The sequence below is a fragment of the Equus przewalskii genome, chromosome 1, assembly GCF_037783145.1.
Source record: "Equus przewalskii isolate Varuska chromosome 1, EquPr2, whole genome shotgun sequence".
Lineage (NCBI taxonomy): Eukaryota > Metazoa > Chordata > Mammalia > Perissodactyla > Equidae > Equus > Equus przewalskii.
Genome location: NC_091831.1, coordinates 79,381,132 through 79,401,232, shown reverse-complemented (window position 1 = coordinate 79,401,232; position 20,101 = coordinate 79,381,132). Strand labels below are relative to the sequence as shown.

The window sequence follows — 20,101 nt, the reverse complement described above, 5'->3', positions numbered from 1 at the left end:
TGCACGTGGACATATCCATTTATTTTTCGTACTTTTATTTTATTGTTTTGTCACCGACGTATGCCTTCCTCCTCTCCCTCTTGACAGGCACAAGTCAGACATGTCACTGCTCTCCCCAGACCTCGCTTCTTCACGGAGAGCTCAGTGCCTTTCTCCTGTTTCTTCATGACCTTGACCCCTTCTTGTTTTTCTTCTGCAGTCTCAGAAAGACGGGGGTGCTCAGCTTCTTTCTTTCCCCTCCTTGATTTGGCGTGACCTTCGCGCATCCACCTCCATTCCCAGCTTGGGGGGATTTGTAACAGCTCCGGCTCTCTCATTAGCAGGAGACGGGTCGGGATGCAGACACTGGGAAGTGCATTGTTCCTTTTCATCCCTGCCTGATACATGGTCTCTCTCCTGAGTTGAAGCCTGTCTATCCTTTCAGATGCTGTTTCAGTAGATGTGGCCCACAGTGATTTCTCCCTCTTCCAGCTCCTCCCCTGCCTCCTGTCTCTCACACAGCCTTGGGACATGACTTTTCCTTTGATCTGTCCATGTTCTGCCTTCTCACCTCAACTGCACCCTCAGGGCTCAGTCCTCACACGTAGGAAATACTTGTGACTTCATCCATTGGTTGATAGAGACCTTTGTCGCAAGGCCACATTTCCCCTCTAAAACCAGATAAATTGATCCTACACATCATTTACATGACAGCCTTCATGAAAATATTCATGGTTAGATATGTCCACTTTTGAATAGTGAAGCAATTTGGTTATATTGTCTAATTCTCCAGGAGAAACAATGATCTAAAATACCTTATTATTTTGAAATTGAAATTGAGAAGAAAATGTAAAGCACTTAGTTCCATAAAATTCTACCTAATCATTAATTTAATATGTAATCATTGATTGTTCATACTGAATTTTTAAACTTATTTCATCTCATACCAGGAAAACTTTAAGTATACTTAAAATAATAATGCTTAAGTACATAAAGACACATTCATACAGAAAAAATAATACATAAAATATAACAAAATGGCACGAATTAAAAAAGAGTAGGCAAAAAAGAAGGAAAAACAAGGGTAGGGGAAATACTGGTAACATTTTATGGGAATTAGAGGCACCGCCATAGTAGTTTACTATGCTAGACTCTGAATTAAGGATGACTGACATGTATAAAACTAAGTAACACTTTAAAATGTATATGTAGGGGCCAGTCCGGTGATGTAGCAGTTAAGTTTGCATGTTCCGCTTTGGCGGCCCGGGCTTCGCTGGTTCAGATCCCGGGTGAAGACGTGGTACCGCTTGGCAAGCCATGCTATGGTAGGTGTCCCACATGTAAAGTAGAGGAAGATGGGCATGGATGTTAGCTCAGGGCTAATCTTCCTCAGCAAAAAGAGGAGGATTGGTAGCAGATGTTAGCTCAGGGCTAATCTTCCTCAAAAAAAAAAAAAGTGAAAATAAAAAGTATATGTAAATGGCGTAATTTATAAGAAACTTTGTATGTCTGCATTTGCCTTGCAATTCACTACAATACTTTCCATTCTCTGAGAACTCTAGTAGTGAATTTTTACTCAGAAAGAACTTTTCCCCCTGAAATGCTCAGTTATGATGACTTGAGTTTCCAGAGCTCTCAGCTCAGTTACAAAAGGCCTCCATGCGGTTCTTCAGAAAGAGAAAGCAGAGCTCTTTCCTCTAGAACCCCACCCAACACCCCCAATTAGGCAGATCTTTCCTTCAGGGCAGGAAAAGTAGCCGCCACCCCCTGAATCCTATCTGTGTCTACACCTGGGCCACAAAGGGCACGGAGTCCAGTCTTCCCTTCTAGCTATGCGGAGCAGCAGCGCCCAGACACGGGAACTAATATGAAGGGTCTCTCTCTCATCAAAGTATTACTGTTTAAAAAAAACCAAACCCTCAAACAAATAGTCTCTCTCCTGGCAATCGCGGAGAACCTGAGACCTTTAGATAAAGTGCAGGCTCTGGAATCAGATGGTCTGGATTCATGTGCGGCCACTTCTGAGCCGTGGGCCATCGCTAGGTTAATAAAGCTCTTCAAGACTCAATTTCCCATCGTTAAAATGGGCCAATAATCGAGTAAGGTAAAGAACATTTCTTGTATACAAAGAGGGCTTAGTAAATGCTAGCTGTTATGACCTTAGCAGCAGCTATGACACCATGAAAATTGTGAAACCGAAACATCTACATTAAAAAAAAAAACCCTTAGTTTATAAAACCAGAAGAGAAGACCTTATCTTCCTGGTGAAATGATGGGGAGAGAAGACATGTTGGCTTATAATCAGTAGGCTCCATTAAGGGTCTGCCAAATCTTGTTGATTCTCGAAACTCTGAGCTTTTTCTGCTGCCTGCCTTTTGGCCAGCTGTTAGCACCCCCTGCAGAGGGTGGAAAGAGGGAGAAATGAGGTAATTGAGTTCTTGTTAATGGCTGTGACGAGGTTTAGAACTTCCCATGGTTTCTATGACCAAATGGCTAGGATCCTAGAGCCAACTGCTGCCTTTAGAACCAATCTGGCTGGTTTTGGAGTGTTCGAGATTGAGAAAGACCCGAGTTCCCCGGCTGCAGAGCTGAGGCACTGGGAAGAATCCATCATCTCTTCTGTGATTCACGGGGCTCCAAGGCCCCTCACGTTGCCCCTCTGTGGAGCTCCGCAAAAAATCACCTCAACCTCAGAGAGAGCGTTTTCAGGGGGACGGTAACTCCAATATACTTGCTTCTCTCCCTCTGATGTCTTCCTTTGAGAAAGCAAAAATGTTGCCCTAGAGAAGAGGGTGGCAGAAGGACAGGAGAGGAAGGATTGATGGAAGCCCCCTGCACTTGTCTGGTGAGGGGCTTCAAGGAGGAGGGAGTTCTTCCCAGGATGAAGCACAGTGGGAGGAGTCTGGGTAGCATAAGGGTTGTGGTACAAGAAGGCACAGTCTTGATTATTGTGACAGGACTAAAAGGTTGGAATACATTTGGGGACGAGGTCTGTCTCCCCTGTCATCATTTTCCTTGTCGTCGCTACTTCAGCACTTACTTGGATGTGGTGCTGTTTGTAAAAGACAGCCTGACAAAGAAAAAAGATAACTGCGATTTTGGTGAATAGGATAGAAAATAGGCAGGAGGTTGATTACAATTTAAGACAGAAGGCTCTGGTAGCCGACTCTGCTGTAGTTTGTGCAGTTCAAGCCGAAGTTTCTCCGCTTTAAAGCAGTGATATGATCATTCTGCCCACTGAGATCAATTAAGAAATCAGCCAATATTTAAGGAGGCCCGAGGCTTGGCAAGAAGCCCAGTGGCTCCTCCTTCTTGATTCTGTTTCGTGTAGGTGGGAGAAAGACATTCTGCAGTGATTGCTGCGTTAGACTGGACTAAGGCAGGCAGCCCAGCGGAGGCTATGTCCACCGTGCTCCAGGAGCCTGTGTGCCCATTGTCCCTCCAGATGTGCCAGTGTGCTGCAGAGCGTGCACATTTCAAGGTGCCTGTCACATTTTTAAAAAGGCAATTATAACTAACCAATAGGGAATGTCCGAACTAAGGTGATTTTTACAAACTGAAGAGAAGCCATTACAGCTTGCGTGTGTTTGATGCATTTTGGCAGGGAGATGAGATATCTTAAAGAAAAATTAATTGCTGTATCAATGGAAACCTCCGTAGGTAGATATCCAATTTGTCATTAATTACAACGAGAAGACGTTTAACGATTCAAGGAAGCGTTGTCAAGATTGTATGATAGTTTAATTTGCTAACATGCTACGAACCTGTTGGCTTCAGATGCATGATTAATACAAGCATAACTCCTTCTGGAATTTCTCAGATGCTCACTTCTAGTGTGCAGTCATTTTTAAGACTCTGCTCAGTGCCCTTATCGCATGTAAAGTGAGACAACAGCTCCACAGTAGTCTTGGCAAATGTAGATTAGACAAAATATTACGCACAACATGTTCTCTGACTCATTTGCTCCTTTTTCCTCCCTATGCTGCCGCCCCCCCAGCCACCTGCGTCATACAACAGCTGTGTGAACATTGGCTACAAAGCAGTGAGCTGTAGACACTTTCTGTGCTGGGCTGCATTCCTTTATATCCGTAGCTCACACCACGATGGGTTCTAAATCCCTTATCACAACCGCCTCAGGTGGAAAACAGTTTTTTTTCCTTCTGTGGCTGCTGATGTAAAGATGACATTTCTCGAGCTGGGAGAATTTTATGGGATTGTATGGTATGCTAAGCTTCAACAGATAATTCTGTAGCTCCCATTCATCACAAAACTGAGACTTTTAGCTTTGCTTCTTAAAAAAAAGTCCCAAAAGAAATCATAAAATTCTTTAGTGGACTAAAGAAGAGAAGAGAATCACCAAGATGACAACTTGCGACAATTACACAAAGCAATTGGACTGAGTTATTTCCTCTATTATTCTTTAAATGGGAAAATAGGCAAATGCCCTGGTTAGAAGCTATGGTTTTGCATGAGATGGGTTCCACTGGCAGAGACTGGCCTGTCTCACTTTGCGAATGACCTCAAGCCTGTCTCTTTTAATTGACGCCCTGTCTCTAGAATTTTCTTGATTTATTGCTTTTTAGTGGAACTTATTTTGGTTTTGTTGACGGCATTTGTCAACTCTTGTAGTTACAGAATGGAAATTGTTCTGGAGTGGTGCTTTGGTGCCAGTGTGCTCATTTGTGGGGCTTATTGGAGCGTGAAGGGAAGACGTGTTTCTGTAAGTTGTCTTGCCCTCCTGCCTGCCAGTGGGGCAGGGTCTCACCTGGAGTGTGTTTCATCTGATTCTGTGCATCTGTAAGCGACTATGAATCCTTTCACTAGAAGGGTTTCGCCAAGTGTAACTGTACAACTTTAGAATGAATTTGGTCCCATCTTTGTTTTCTGGGTTGTCAGCATTTAGACCCATATGTAGCAGCTGAGACAATGGGCGGTGGGCTTCCCGTCTCAAGCTTCTTAGTCTAAGAGGAAAGATTCTTCTCTAAGATTCAGTGGGACAATATCCAGAGATTCAAATCCTGAGAGATGGACTCGTAAAAGCAAATGGACTAGTCACTTGGCTCCAAGTTTGACTCTTAATAACAGCCACCATACCTTGTGACATGAGGATTTTGGAGGCAGATAAAAAAATGGCCAGTGATGTATCAGCCTGTTACTACCATAATCTATGCTAGGTGTCAGCACTGCCTGAACCCAGGAAGTAAGAAAGGAATGAAACCGGCTCTCAGGTTTAGGGAAAAATTAACAAACTGCTCCAGAGAGCAGTGACCTATGTTGCTTATGGGGCACATGGGCCCTAATTCCAGTGTGAGGCCCATGATATTGGGCTCTGTCTCCTCCTCTCGTGCCTTTATGGTACCCTCAGCAGCCTGCCCCCACTCGCCTCATTTGATGGATCCTGGTCTATCGTAACTTTGGAGGTTGTGATGCTAACTAGGTCAATGTCTTGCTCTTTCAGGGAAGGATAAAGAAACATTTGGGTGGTGTAGCTCTTAAGTGCACGTGTTCTGCTTCGGTTGCCTCGGGTTCGCCAGTTCAGATCCCGGGTGCAGACATGGCACCACTTGGCAACCCATGCTGTGGCAGGCGTCCCACATATAAAGCAGAGGAAGATGGGCACGGATGTTAGCTCAGGGCCAGCCTTCCTCAGCAAAAAGAGGACTGGCAGCAGATGTTAGCTCAGGGCTAATCTTCCTCAAAAAAAAAAAAAACAGAAAAGAAACATTTGGGAGATGGGTGCAACTTTGTTTCAAGATCTAGAAGCAGGAATTCCTGGGTTGGGGATTGCTCCCCCGGGGGGGGGGGTAGGCTTCTCCACGTCCTTCAAATGCACCACATCACGTGGGTCATGGACACTGCAGACCTAGTTTCCACACATGGGAACAGGCATCTCTGAGGACATGATTACATCATCAACAACCGCTCAAGGCCTTAGCCGATTCCTCTCGCCTCCTGACGTCCTGAGTTCAGGTCTGTATTGATGGTGTCCGTATCTTTCCCAGCCCCACAGCTGCCCTCCCCCACTCCCCAAACAGTGGAGTTAGCATTTCCTTACCAATGGAGACTGTCCGATTCAGGGTGGAAGCCAGGCTTCCGTTTTAAAAAAACAGTTGTATTACTAACAATAAGAATGAGACACTTTCAACAGTACTGTGTATTTTCAGGGGTCAAGAGGTCCAAAGCTAGAAAAGCCAGCTGTTACTCACTGGCAGGCAAGTTCTGACATGGAGGACCCCCTCCCCCCTCAGTCCCACTCCAAGCTAACATTATTTCTCTCTGAACCTATGGCTGTTTCTGTGGTTCTGAGTTAGTAGTGACTTTTTCTGGCAGGCATAGATGTTTATGTCTGCAGCCTGGTATTTCCTGCAGCTGTGCCCCGCAAGTTGTCATCTTCAGAGCTCATGAACCAGGCGGAGTGACGGCAGGAGAGAAACGTGACTCAGGGGTCAGTAGGGCAGGCTCAGGAGGTGGCCAGTTTGCGTGCCCTGGGCTGACCTCCCTGTGGTCTCAGACTGGCATGGGCAGCCTCTCTCTGCATGCTGAGCCTCTGCATCTCCTCAGAGTTTGATTAAACAACAGCAGAATAGACACAAACCGTGACAGCCGCCGAAAGTAAACTTAGCCACCTTTAAAATGATCCTATTGTTCATTTTTCTATTGGGCCGTTTTATTGGTCTTTTTTCTTAAGTCATGAGAATAAATACCATCCCTGTTGTTCAGGTCCTCAAAAATGTGAAAAACGAGTCTAATGAAAATCTGGTAACAGGCATTGCTTTACCAACCCCTTCACGTCCACCCAGATTTTTTTTTTTAAATGAGTGCTTTTATTCTTTTCTTTTCTTTTTTTTGGTGAGGAAGACTGGCCCTGAGCTAACATCTGTTGCCAATCTTCCTCTTTTTTTTTTCACCCCAAAGCTCCTGTACATGGTTGTATATTCTAGTTGTAGGTCCTTCTAGTTCTTCTTTGTGGGACACCACCTCAGCATGGCTTGATGAGCAGTGCTAGGTCCATGCCCAGGATCCAAACCTGCAAACCCTGGGCCACTGAAGCGGAGTCCACAAATCTAACTGCTCTGTCACAGGGCCAGCCCCCATGTGGATTTTAAGGGAGGAACTGGTATTTGCAGTTTGGTGGATGCTTCTGTCCTTGTAACTTCCACAATCAGAAGCCTGAGAAAGGCCTAGAGAGAATTAGAAGGGTGTCGGCGTTGATCTAAACTCTCATAGCCACACTTGATATTTCAGCCAGTGAGTTTCTGCCAGCTCTTGTAAGTCTGGTCTGGCATTATAATAAAATGAACCAATAATACCAATCCACATAGTAATTTTCTTTAGGAAATTCAAAAGCCTACAGAGTAATTTGAAAACTATTCTAGCCTTTGCTCATTAGTGTACTTGTTAAGTGTCTAAAGGACCCTCCTTGGCTGCCTGCACATCCCTCCTAGATTCTGTGGCTTCTGAAACAGGAGAGGGGCCCGGCTGCAGGGGACTCCGGCTGCCCCTCCTCCCCGACGTTTCTCAGGAGCAGAGCTTCTGTTTTGGTGCAAAGCGTTTAATGGGCCTACAGTCCCATCTCCGGCTCTTGTGACTCCGGGGCCCCAGGTGAACTTGAGACATCACGGTGCACAGGAAGAGGGGGTTTTTACAAATGCTGATTACTTCCTAGCCTCCGGGCGTCAGCCTCCACTCCAGCTGGAAGCCCCACGAGGAAGCCTGTGGTCACCAGTTAGCAGAACAGGGTCGTCTGCAAGGAGCCGGGCGCAGAACAGCTATGGCAAGTTTGTCCATGCCGCTGCTGGTCTGCCCTTTCCTGCAGCTGCTCCAGAGGAAAATGTAACTTTGGGACAGGACAAGGAAGGTCTCCCGTCAGTGTCCATAGAATAATGAGAGAGCTGATTCTTAGCTCCGTGTTGAGGAAGAAACCAGGAACGAAGACACTCACTGGGAGAAAGGACTGCCGGTTATTTAGAACCTGAGAGGCCAGCCGGTTGTTTTTTCAGGAGAGGGTTGTCTTTACAGCCTCCCTGTTCCGCCTCCCTCGTTCTCTTTGGTTCTGAGTTGCTCATTATCTCGGGAGACCATCAAAACAAAACAATCGAACAAAAACAAGAGCTTTTAAAAACAGAATATTGGTGACTTAAATAGACTCTAGATACTAGGTCACAAATACTTTTTAGAGGATTGCAATGATCATAATAGAGATTGATTTGAGATATTTTTCAAATGTTTGTTGGAAAGCTGGAAATGACATGCAATGATAATATCAATAGCTAACCTTTATTAAGAGATACTGTGTGTCAGATAATTCACTAAACGTTTTGAATGAATTATTTCACTTAAGCCTCCCAATAACCCACTAACATGCAAGCTCTGTTATTAACCCAGATATTTAAGGCAGCTGAGGCTCAGAGACAGCAAACCCCGTAGCCAAGGTCCCACAGGGATACTCTTTGGGTGTGGTAGTCTGTCTGGCCCAACCTCCCTTAGAGCATTCTGGAGTTGGGTATGGGACAGACATATGAAACTTGAAAATTATATCTTAAAAATGGGCTTTTTGATTTAAATTCCCTTAGTAAGACTTTTTTTTTAGAAAACCAATTACTATGGAAATTTTCAAACATATATAAAACTAGAGAAATTATAATGAGAGAGCCCCCATATACACATCAGACAAATTAAGCAATTATTAGCACATGGCAAACTGATTTCAGCTATACTCCCATGCACTTTCCCACTGTAGTAGTTTCCTGTTGCTGCTGAAACAAATGACCACACACTTAATAGCTTGAAACAACACAAATGTATTGTCTTCCAGCTGTGGAGTTCAGAAGTCCAAGATCAGTTTCACTGGGCTAAGGTCCAAGGTTGGCAGAGCTGGCTCCTTCTGGAGGCTTTCAGGGCAGAATCTGTTTCATTGCCTTTTCCAGCTGCTGGCTGACTGTATTCCACTGTATTCCTTGGCTTGTGGCCCCGTCTTCCATCTTCAGAGCGTATTACTCCGATCTCTGCTTCTGCATGACATCACCTTCTCCGACTCTAACCCTTCTGCCTCCCTCTCGTAAGGACCACTGTGATCACATCATTGGGCCCACCAGATAATCCAAGATATCCTGCCCATCCCAAAGCCCTTAATTCAATCACACCTACAAAGTCCCCTTTGCCATGTGAGGTAACATTCGCAGGTTCTGAAGATCAGGGCATGGACATCTTTGGGGAGCCATTATTCAGACCACCGCACCCACTCTACCCCAACAGGAATATTTTGAAGTAAATCTCAGACATTTTGTTTAATCCATAAATATGTCAGTACATATTTTCAGACAGATAAAGACTTTGAAAAATAACTGTAATACTATTATCACACCTAAAAGCATTAACAAGACTTTCACAATATCATCAGATATGCAGTCAATTTTCCCTAATTGTCTCCCTCATTTCCCTAATTGTCTCATAATTTTATTTTAACAGGTGGCTTATTCAAATTAAGATATGTATTTTACATCTCTTTTAATCTGCGGCTTCCCTCTCCTTTTACTTTATTTGCTTGTCGTTGAAGAAACCAAGTTGTTAGTCCTACAGAATTTGGCTAATTGTATCCTTGTGGTCACTAACATGATTTTTACCCCATGTATTTCCCATAAATTCATAGTTAGACCTAGAGATTTGATTACGTTGAAGTTTGATTTATTGTCAAGAGCGCTTCATTATAGTGTTGTAACTTTCCACTGTATCACGTAAGGAAGCCAATAATATCTGTTATTTCCCTCCTGTGCTATTGAGATTGATCATTCGGTTCAGGTTTTGGGAGGTTTTTGCATCAAAGTCCCTACCAGTTTTTTACCTACATTGGTGATTGTTGACTGGATTTATTTCATTAGTGAGTTGCAAAAATGGTTATATTCCTATTCCATCCCTGTCCTTATTTTTTACCTAGAATTCTTCTATAAAAAAAGAAATTTCTTTAGGTCATTTCAGAGAGGGCTTTTGGGTCTGTGAAACCAGAGCTCTTAACACTATGACCAAAGATTGAGTTCTCTGAAGGATGCCACACTCAATAGTGCTATGTTTTCCTGAAGAGATGCAAGATGCGGCCACTCAGTTCACTCATGATAATCCATGATTGGTGATGTGGGAAAGGAAATAGATGTTTCAAGCTCTAAAATACAACAACAAAAAGAAATTTCCTTCAACATCTATTGGTTGTCCTGAGCTACAATTTATGAAAGAAAGACAGGATGAATGCTTGATTCTTTCTCTTTATGCACCAGTTTTCAGAATAAGAATTGGTTTTCTAGCATCCTCCAAAGGTGAACAAAAATTGTGTGGGTGTGCATGTGTGCATATAAGTCATTATGAAATCATGGATTTTTAGCATGTTTGTTATGTTTCAGTTATTTGCAGAAATTATTCTTTTTCAAATTCTCCCATGTTTGGCCAAGAGCCTTTTCAAATTGGCTCCTGAATCTTTTAACATCAACCTAGAAGCTTCCTTATTTTCTGATGTTGCAAGATATTTCAGACTCATCTTGGACATTTCCTGGTCCAGATCTGGAATCAGCATCTCCTGCAAGGAGCCTTTGTTAAGTTTAGTAGGAAATGGTATTTAGAGACCAAAGCCTGGGTGCTCACAGCTACTGGGCTAGTTCTTATTTCTTGGCCTTTTCAGTAGACAGAGCTAGTATAATTTGGACAAAGAAATTGCATCACAAATTCATAGTGTTATTTCCAGCTCAAATTTAGGATTCCATGGTTCACGTCTTTGACTTTATATTTGTATTTCTTTTCTCTTATGCTGAAAATTTTGGTTCCTAACATCATTATTATAGTTACTTATGTACATATCGTCTGTCTATCTCTATATGTGAAATAGTATATTTGACTACACATATATAGTATACCTTACTATATATATAGTATATCTATACATAATAGTATGTTTGATATAAGCATATATATATAGTTTCCGAATAATAGGACTGAAATTGTTATTAATAGTGTAATAATTAAAAACAACTTAAGACTTCTGTGCAGTTCTTTTTGTTCTTACGAGTGGTTTGTTTTCCTATGGTACTATATGATAATTACAGCCATAATTTTAGTAGTAATTAATGGTCCAATAAGTACACACATTACAATTTGCTAAACCATCTTTCATTGAAGGGCATTTCACTGGTTTCTAACTTTTGTTATATGATGGTTGAAAACATTAATTTCTCTTTGCTCAAGAGCCTTGAAGCTTTGAACTGAGGGAGACTGACACCATGTAACTGAAAGGCACTCGTGTTCCTTCCTCAGGTCCTTTTTTTCTAGAGCTGGAAGCGGGGGCAAGATGTTGCTCTTCCCAAAGGAAGTCTTTTTTCTTAACAATTTCAAGAGAAGGAAACTATGGAAAGTACAAGGGATGAAGATAGACAGGAGGAGGCCCTTTTGAAAAACAAAGACCTTTGTGAAATACTCTTATTTCTAATTTTTTTCCTAAAATAACTTTTCCATATAAGGCACACACAAAATGTGTCATATCAGATTTAATATTTGAATAATGAGAAAGACTGTGATTTTGGTCAGACAACTGTTGTAGAGCATTCTAGTGGAACAGGGTCCTAGGTTGCCACAGGCATGTCCTCTGGGTCCTGGAACTCATATCGATCCTCAACCGGGAAGCTATCAATTGCTTATCATTGTTTATCTCCTACTGCTTGTTCAACACTCTACCTCAAATCACAGGGAAGTATGAAGCATGCGCATTTCTTCTGGTAAGATGAGGAAAAGACAACATACATTTATTAAAAAAAATTCCGGATGTTTTCTGGAGTATAGGAATTGAGAGAAGAAGCTGATCAGTGAGCCTGTGGGTGCCAGTGGAGCCTGGGGTTGCTTTGTGGGATGGAGAGTAAGAGGTGCCCCCTTCCGGAATATCAGGAGGGAGACAGTCCCTGGGAGTGAACGGGGACGTCATGGCTCATTCATGGGGGTGGGGAGAACCAGTCTGACCAGACAGAAAGGGTCACTGTGGCTTGATGGGCACTGCAGCTTGTTAGGTAGCATGTGGCCAATGTAGGAGGGCCTTAGAAGGTAGATAAATATGTTTAGGCCTGATGAAATAAGTAACAAGTGGTCTGGAAAGGAGAAGTGGAGAAAGTCTCAGTGAAAAGCAGTGTTTTAGAAAAATTGGTTAGCAACACTATTCAGAACAAATTAAAAAGGAGAAGGAACTTAGAATTAAAGAGGCCGGTAAGGTGTCTATTAAGATAATAATGTCATGGAGACATGACTGATGTCTATGGAGAATGATGAAAACTACTAAGGACAAATTTAAAAGAAAAATCTGTGGGTCTTAGTGACTGAGTGTGGAATGAAACAGACAGTGGTGATTCCAGGATTCTAAGCGTCAGTGATTGGGAGAATGAGTAATGAAAGCAATTGATTAAATCAGGGACATTAGGATGGGAACTAGATTAGAATGGGGTGGGGGATGATATGGTGAATTCCTTCTTCTGTCCCTCCCTTCCTCCTTTCTTTTTTTTACCTTTCTTCTTCTTCCTTCTCATCGTCTTTATCCATCTATCAAATGCTTTCCTACCTGACAGCTGTTCTCTGTAGCTCTAGTAGTAATCAATAGAGGCAGAATCTTTGCTGACATAGAATTTGCATTTAATTAGGGAGGGAGGCAGATGAAAGAACAAGAGAATTCACAGAGTAATAAGTGCTATGGAGAAAGTGAAACGGGGCCATATGCTAACGGTGGTCGAGGCTGTAAGGATTGGATGGGACTCATTTAGATTGGAAATTCTGGAAAGTAACTCAGAGGAAATGCCCAAGCAACCACCCATGTGAAGATGTGGTGGCATTTCAGGACATTCTGGACAGAAAAAACAAATATCTTAAGACAAGAATAGACGTGGAGTGTGTGGAGAACAAAAAGAAGGCAGAAGGTACTGGAGGGTTCATAATAAGGGGACGGAGATGAGGGCAGTGAGCGTTACAGTCAAGGCCAAAGCAGAAGACAGAACCCAAACAGTGATTTGAACAGGAGCAGTATAATACAAAGAATTGTTCATTGTGACAGAGGACTGGAAGAATGAGGGATTTACCAGCAAGAAGTCAAGAGAGCACTAAAGAATATAGGAGTAGCTAAGGCAGAGATGCAGACCCCTGCCTCCAGGCTGAGAGGCAGACCTCGTTAGAAAGGGCATGACCATGGCAATCCGGGTGGTCAAGAAGTTGCTGTGGTGCCACACCAGTGTAACTTACTGGAAGTCCTCTTTCTGGAACTTTCTGGAATCCACCTTCCAGGGTGCCAAAGAAGACTGCTCACAAGGAGTTGTCTCACCAGAGGCGGTCTGCTAGAAAATTGCTTGAGGGGGTTTTGGGGGAAACCCTTGGCTTCTGGGAGCTGCTGACATCCAGGTGCTGGAGCAGCGGTGCACGCTGCAGAGGCTTGGTGCTAGAGACACTGCCCACCAGCAGGAGCCGGACCCTGGGGAAGCTGTGTGTCTAAAGAGCCCGCTGCTGAAGAAGGTATATAAGCTGCAGAAACCGAGCACTGGAGAAACCATCCACCCTGCAGGAGTTGGGAATTAGGGAAACCTCATGTGCTCCAGGAGTTGGGTGCTGGAGAGGCTGTGCATGCTGTGGGAGCAGGGTCTGGAGGAAAGCCATCTGCTTTCCAGGAGCCTGCTGATAGCACACTAGGACCAGGAAGGAACCCCCACCATTTCCGCCCCCCCACCCGGCAATGTCTGTCCAGCTTCCTCTACTGAAAAAGCTTAATATTGTGCCAGCTGGCAAAGGAAAAATATTTAAACAGCCCAGCTAAATTTTTGTAAAGCAGGCAATGAGGGATAAATTTGGAGCTGAGAGGCAATAAACTCATAATTGGCATATCGAGGTAGTCAGTGCCCTGATCCTGGAGGGCCTGGTCATGGTGGTGATGATGGAGGTGACAGTAGAGGTATTGATAGTGGTGTCTGTCACATACAGGCCCTGTTCTTAGGGCTTTACATGTTAACTCATCTTTTCTTCACAATCCAGCGAGGTAGATACTATTATCTCCACGTTACACATGAGGTGACCGAGGCACAGAGAGGTTGTCACTTGCCCACAGTCACATGCTAGTGATGGGGGAGCCGGGATTCAAACCTGAGCGTTCTGACTCCAGATCTGCCTGCCAGACTCTATCAAGTTGTTACTGCTCTTTGAACAGGCAGATAAACATGTCAGGAAAGCTAAGTACTTAAAAGAAATTTGCGGCCAACCCTTTTAAACCAGCCACCCATATTTTCCTTTTTATAACTTCAGAAGTCTTAGTTACTTTTAAAAATAAGGTGCAAATGTACCAGGAAACATAAATTAGAATAGAACATGTGGGAAAGGTGAAGAAATTGGGTGACTGAAGCGATGAAAATACTAGAAAATAATATTTTGAGTACGGTTTCACGGACTTTGGCCTTCTTTAGCTTAACAAAAGCAGAAAAGAGGGAGAAAGTTCAAAATTATTGTTATATAAAGGGATGCCACTGGGAAGATCTTGATAAAATGTTCCTCATTGCTAATGGGTAGGTTGGGGGACAAAAAACGTGGACCCAGTGGATGGGCTTGTATGCAATTCTACATGGGGCGTTTACTGTGCACCAGACACTGTGCTGGGCAGCGTGGGGAGAGGAGGTGTTAGGCCCCTGGCTTCCCTCAGGGAGCTCACTGTCTCATGGTGGAGACATGGCTGCTTCTCTATGAGTCTAAGGCAAAGTGGTAAGTGGCCTAAGCAGGAGGTCAAGCGAAGGTGCCAAGGTAGGGTTGGAGCTGGATGAAGAGCTGGCGGAAGGAAGACATCGTGGGTTCAGGGCCAGCCCCAGCAAGGGCCAGTGATTGGATGGACCTGGCCTAATGGGACTGATGGGAAAAAGGTTAACCTAGGGCCAAGAATATGTGTTCTGGGGTTAGATGGTCTAATCCTGGCCTCCTTTATGTTTTCTAATTTTGTGACCTTGGGCAAGTTATTTAATCTCTCTAAATTTCAGTTTTCCTGTCTATAAAAGAAAATATAATAGTACCCTCCTCACAGGGGTATTATGCAGATCAAATGAGATACATAAAGCATGTTGTCATAAATAGTGGCACGTGATCTGTAAAGGTTTGCTACCATTATTATTATTATTATTATTATTATTGAAAAAGGCTGAAGATTAGAGTCTTGGGAAGAATAATAAGGATTCAATATAAAGCGCGTCATAATATACATGTGCAGGTGCATGTGTATGTATGTAGAATTTTGAAAAAGTTTTCAGTTGAAACCTTTGTTTTTGTAATAGGCAGCCTGGGGAAATGTTCGGTTTTGCACACAATAATGAATTCCTGTTTTGTCTGTTACCATTTATAACTACTGCTGTTTCTGTCATCTCAAGAGAAATTTTCCTCTATTTGCACAGAAATGAGCAAGATCTGCCATAAAAAAATTATCAGGTAAGAGTGGCTTTATGGGTCTCATGCTGTATATTTGAGATCAGTCACATGAGTTCCTAAGTGTTTGGTTTGATTTCAGTATAGAATAGGAAATGGTGTTTCCCAGGTGGAGAAGAAGGGCAAATATTTCTCATAAAATGAGTGAAAATCTGGCACCATCAGATCGTGGGTTTTGTCATTGGGATAAGATTCGATGTCGGCTCCACCAACTGGCTGGCTAGGTAACTCTGAGCAAAGACCAGATTCTCTTGAGCTCGTGTCCTGATCTGTAAAGTTGACGTCATCATCCTGATAATACTCACCTCACAGTGAAATCATACAATAGAATGGAATACTGTGTGAAAAGTGCCTAGTACCCCGCCGGGCACAGAGAGCATGACGCACCTCAGTCTGCTTCCCCAGCATCTTCTAATTCTGCCTCCCTGTTCCCAGCCTTCCTCTCTGGGGATCTCGAGCTGCTAATGGCCAACTGTGGATGAAGCTACCGTGTTTATGTGGACCTTGAGGCAGATAATAATTGGAAATTCAATGGCTGGATAGACAGTATAGGGGAACTGGTTTTCAGAGTGCGATATAAAGTCAGAGAAATCGCACACTCTCCTCTCTACCTACATCCCTCACGGTCCCTTTTATTCTTTTATGACAAATACACTTCAACCTGCAGTAGTGTTTTCACCAGGGGCTGAAGGAATTGATGGCGTTGTTTTCTTCAGAATGAGCCGTAACATCCCTTTGTTCGCAGAGACTGTAAATCCAACATCCTCCAGATTAGATAATGTGTGTTCAATATCAGTAGGAAAGAAACAGAGAAGTAAATATTTGCTACAAAATGTCTTTCTGATGTCTTGAAAATTAGTTAATTTCCTGTATCTGACAAGTCGGTTGGCTGCTACATCCGCCTCACATTTAGAGGCAAAAGGAAAACAATCCTCCACAGCAAGGAGCCTGTCACTTGGGTATCCAGGGGAGATAATGTGACCATAGTGCAGTGTCACTGAATATTGATAAGGAAGTGACAGGCCGTGCTTAAAGTTTGGCGTCACATTCAAATGACTGGCTGAGAGATGAAAAGAAAACAAAAAATTAATCCCCTCTTGAAATCTCATGCAGATTCACTTACTGGTTGGTTGCTGCTCTGCGGTCTGTCTCCTTTTCTCCCCATTAATAATCATAATCAAATATCCATTATTGGTTTTCAGCAACAGTGTAATTGCTTTCCCTTCCTGATTTTCTGGGGCAGTCGATCTGCAGGCGCGAAAGGGCAGTTGTGTAATCGTTCTTTCCCTGTAAACCCGGAGAAGTCAGTTGTGCCCTGCAGATATTGATGTCAGCCGGCTGGCTCTCTGGTGGAATGAAAGAAGGAAATAATTTTATCGCGCTATTTTTAGACTTCAATTTAGATTTCAGCCTTTCTGATACTTTGTGTTCTGGGGATAGAGCTGTTGATGCACAATGTAGCTGTAAGACACTCGGCTTTCTACGTGCCCCTGACAGGCTCCTCTCTCAGGCCCGCATCTCAGCACTGCGCAGTCACGGTGCTCTCCTTGGTGGCCAAAGCCGAGAAGGCCGAGAGGGCTAAGATGCGCCGTGCATCGACAGTGTCTTCCAGTGGAACTTGCTGCCAGCAACCGCCAAGTCTTCAATCTTAGTGAAGGTTTAATCTCATCCTTCACACGCATAAATATTTAACGCCACGTAAATTCCCTGTGAGCAAAATGAGTTCACCTAACCGTCTTTGCTTTTCTAGCCAGTTTCCCAGGGCGGGTAGATGAAAGCCAGAATGAGGAAAAACTCTTTCTTTGCTGGATTTCCTTCTGAACAAACACGAAGGGCCCAGGCACCTGGGACTCCAGACATCTTTCTCGCAGCGGTGATGGAAAGCCGTCTTCCTAGTTTTTCTATTAGGAAAGAGCTGATCCTAAACTCCAAAGTATCTTAGAAGGGGCCGGTAATACCTGCCTGAGCTTGTCTTGTGTCATGTGTATCTTGCCACATGTGCTAAAATTCAGATTATTTTGCGTCACACTGAATTCCTTGGGTGCATGTGACTTGGTAATACAGAGGCCGTCAGTTTTAGTATGTAAGGCCCACTGAGGTCCTTGCTACTCAAAGTGTGGACTGCGGACCAGCAACATTGACATCGCCTGGATGCGATCGGAGCAGAGTCTCGGGCCCCACCCCGCTCGTGAACCAGCACCTGCGTTTTCACAAGATCTTCAAGTGATTTGTATGCACGTGAATCACTTTTTGTTTTCTTTTTTTAAAATCGCAAGCCCTTTTTAGAATCTCATGAAATTTGTCGACCCTATTCCTATAAAAATGTACCTACACACAAGATTTTGCATGTAATTTCGATGAATGCAGGTTCCATGGACTTCAGTGAAGATTGTTCACTCGTGGGCATCTGAGGACACGCCTGGTGGAGCCCCCAAATGCCATGGGGCCCCCACCTTGCTGACCCATGTTTCTGCTGCTTGTCATATGGAACTAGTCTTCACTTTGATGCCTGGATCTTGTGCATTTAAGGGGTGCCGGCCTCAGGGGTCGTCGCCCGTCAGCCTCTCCAGTCCTTGTCATCCCTGCAGCTCTCATTTACCAATCTTTGCCATCATTTCCCCTGCTTGGCTACTGTGCATTTTTGCTTTCTTCCTCACCTTAGAGATGGGGTACCAGGCGTTGTAGAATGATGACGCGGCCAGAATGGTGTCAGCACCAAGTTCTTCTCCATGCCCATCAGGCTCCAGGAGGAGGTGAAGGGACTAGGTCTGCCTGCTCCTTCTGCTGACAGAGCATCCATTCTGCAGGAAGCTCACCTCTGTGTTCTGCTCTGCGCTTTGATTTCCTCCAAGCCTTGGTGGTGCCTGGAGGAAAACACAAGGCAGATTGAAGCAAACCCTATGAGAAGTCTGTTCACTCACTGCCTGATTTATTTGTCTCTCAAGGGCGTGCTCTGACCTTCAACAGGCCTTGCTTTGGTAGGGAGAAAATATACGTAGATGATTACAATATGTGATACACATCAGAGTAGAGGTACGGACAAAACGCTGTGGCACTAGAAGTGAGGAATAACTGACTTTTCCAAGAGGAGTGAGGGAGAGCATCAAGGAGAAGACATCTTTTGAGCTGAGTTTTGAAGGATGAATAGGACAGTGCCTGAGATGAGGACTATGGGATGGATCACTGCGAGAAACTACAGAGTCAGGAAGATCGAGTTAAGGGAGGCAGATGATCAGAAGTGAGAAAGCAGGTAGAGATAATAGTTTACCCTTAGATGCTGCTCTCTGCGGGACAGGCACAGTGCTGAGTCCTTCACACACAGTACCCTGTGTAGTCCTTTCAACCCAAGAGTCCTGCCTTGTTGGATGAGGAAACAGATGCACAGTGAGGTTAAGTAACTTGGCGAAGATTGCATAGCTGGTACTCACCCAGTGGCTCTACGCTCGACTCCCTCGCAGAGTGCCTCCCTTTGCCTAGAGGATGATGCACTTGCAGCACAGCCCTGCCTAGGACTCGGGACTCGCTGTTTCCTCTCTCCCACTCTCCTACTGTTCTCACTTCATCAATGAACACTATCCATCCTCACCCTTATGTGTCCATGTAAAACTTAGGGCCCCTGGGTTAAGGGGGAAAAGAGAACCGAGTATTTCTCTGCATTATCTCGTGGTTCCGTTCTCCCACGTTTATGGGAATCTGACCACACCACACACAGCCATTCCCCTTCTGTCTCTGAGGGGCTTCCCTCTCCGTTGCAGATGAGGGAGTCCTGGCCACCGGTGAGGTCCTTGAAAGACACCGAAAGGAGAGCAAATGTGCAGGGCAGCCTCACAGCTTCTCCTTCTTGCCAGCTGAGGCCACCGTGCCCCTCCCAACACCACTGTCCACTCTGGGACTGTGTTTACACCACAGGAATCCTGGGGGGTGAATAAGAGACAAGGCTGCCTGGGAGGGAGACGTGATCGGTGTGCCCGGCTGCTTAGTGCTGTGGTCACACTCCTCCGGGTGCCTCACCACCTCTGAGCACGTGCTGTCAGAAGGAGCGCTGGGGTCTCCCTTCTGTACTTTTCTTCCCGCACCTGTGGCCCATCTTTCGTAAGGAAGTTGTGTTTGAGTTCCCTTTGCCGGAGGTGGACACTGGCCACGTCCTTTGTTCTTGGGCCCTGGGAGTGACTCTGCCGCAGAGCACAGCCCGCAGACACACCCTCTTGAAGGAGCAGCTCGCTTGCTGGGCTCCTTTTACAAAGCTAGAAACAGGCTCTGCCCCGTAAGCAGGCTATTGGCCGTCTCCTGAGCTGCGATTATTGTCTGTTTGGAGGTAATGTTACCACCTTCCGCAGTTCGTGCATAGGAAATGCCAGGCCCCGGGGAAAGCACATGTAAGACGCTCAACATGACAGGGCACCACGTAGGTTTGACACGGCCCCAGTTTTCTGCAGTTGCCACACTGAGCTGTCAGCCTCACCAGGCTGGATGCAAGGGCAGAGCAGCATCACTCATTCCTAAGGAGGTTTTTTTTTTTTGAGGAAGATTAGCCCTGAGCTAACAACCACTCCAAATCCTCCCCTTTTTGCTGAGGAAGATTGGCCCTGAGCTAACATCTGTGCCCATCTTCCTCTATTTTATACGTGGGACCCCTGCCGTAGCATGGCTTGATGAGCCATGTGTA

The 20,101-nt window shown here is 44.5% G+C and overlaps 1 protein-coding gene and 1 non-coding gene across 6 annotated transcripts in view; both read left to right on the top strand.

The window, feature by feature from the left end:
• DISC1 (DISC1 scaffold protein) overlaps positions 1 to 20,101 on the top strand; it is a 347,047-nt gene that overhangs the window by 279,179 nt on the left and 47,767 nt on the right. The window lies entirely within an intron of this gene.
• LOC139078487 (small nucleolar RNA SNORA25) lies at positions 9,943 to 10,065 on the top strand. The gene has a single exon (XR_011531456.1). It is a non-coding gene; the product is annotated as a small nucleolar RNA SNORA25 (small nucleolar RNA).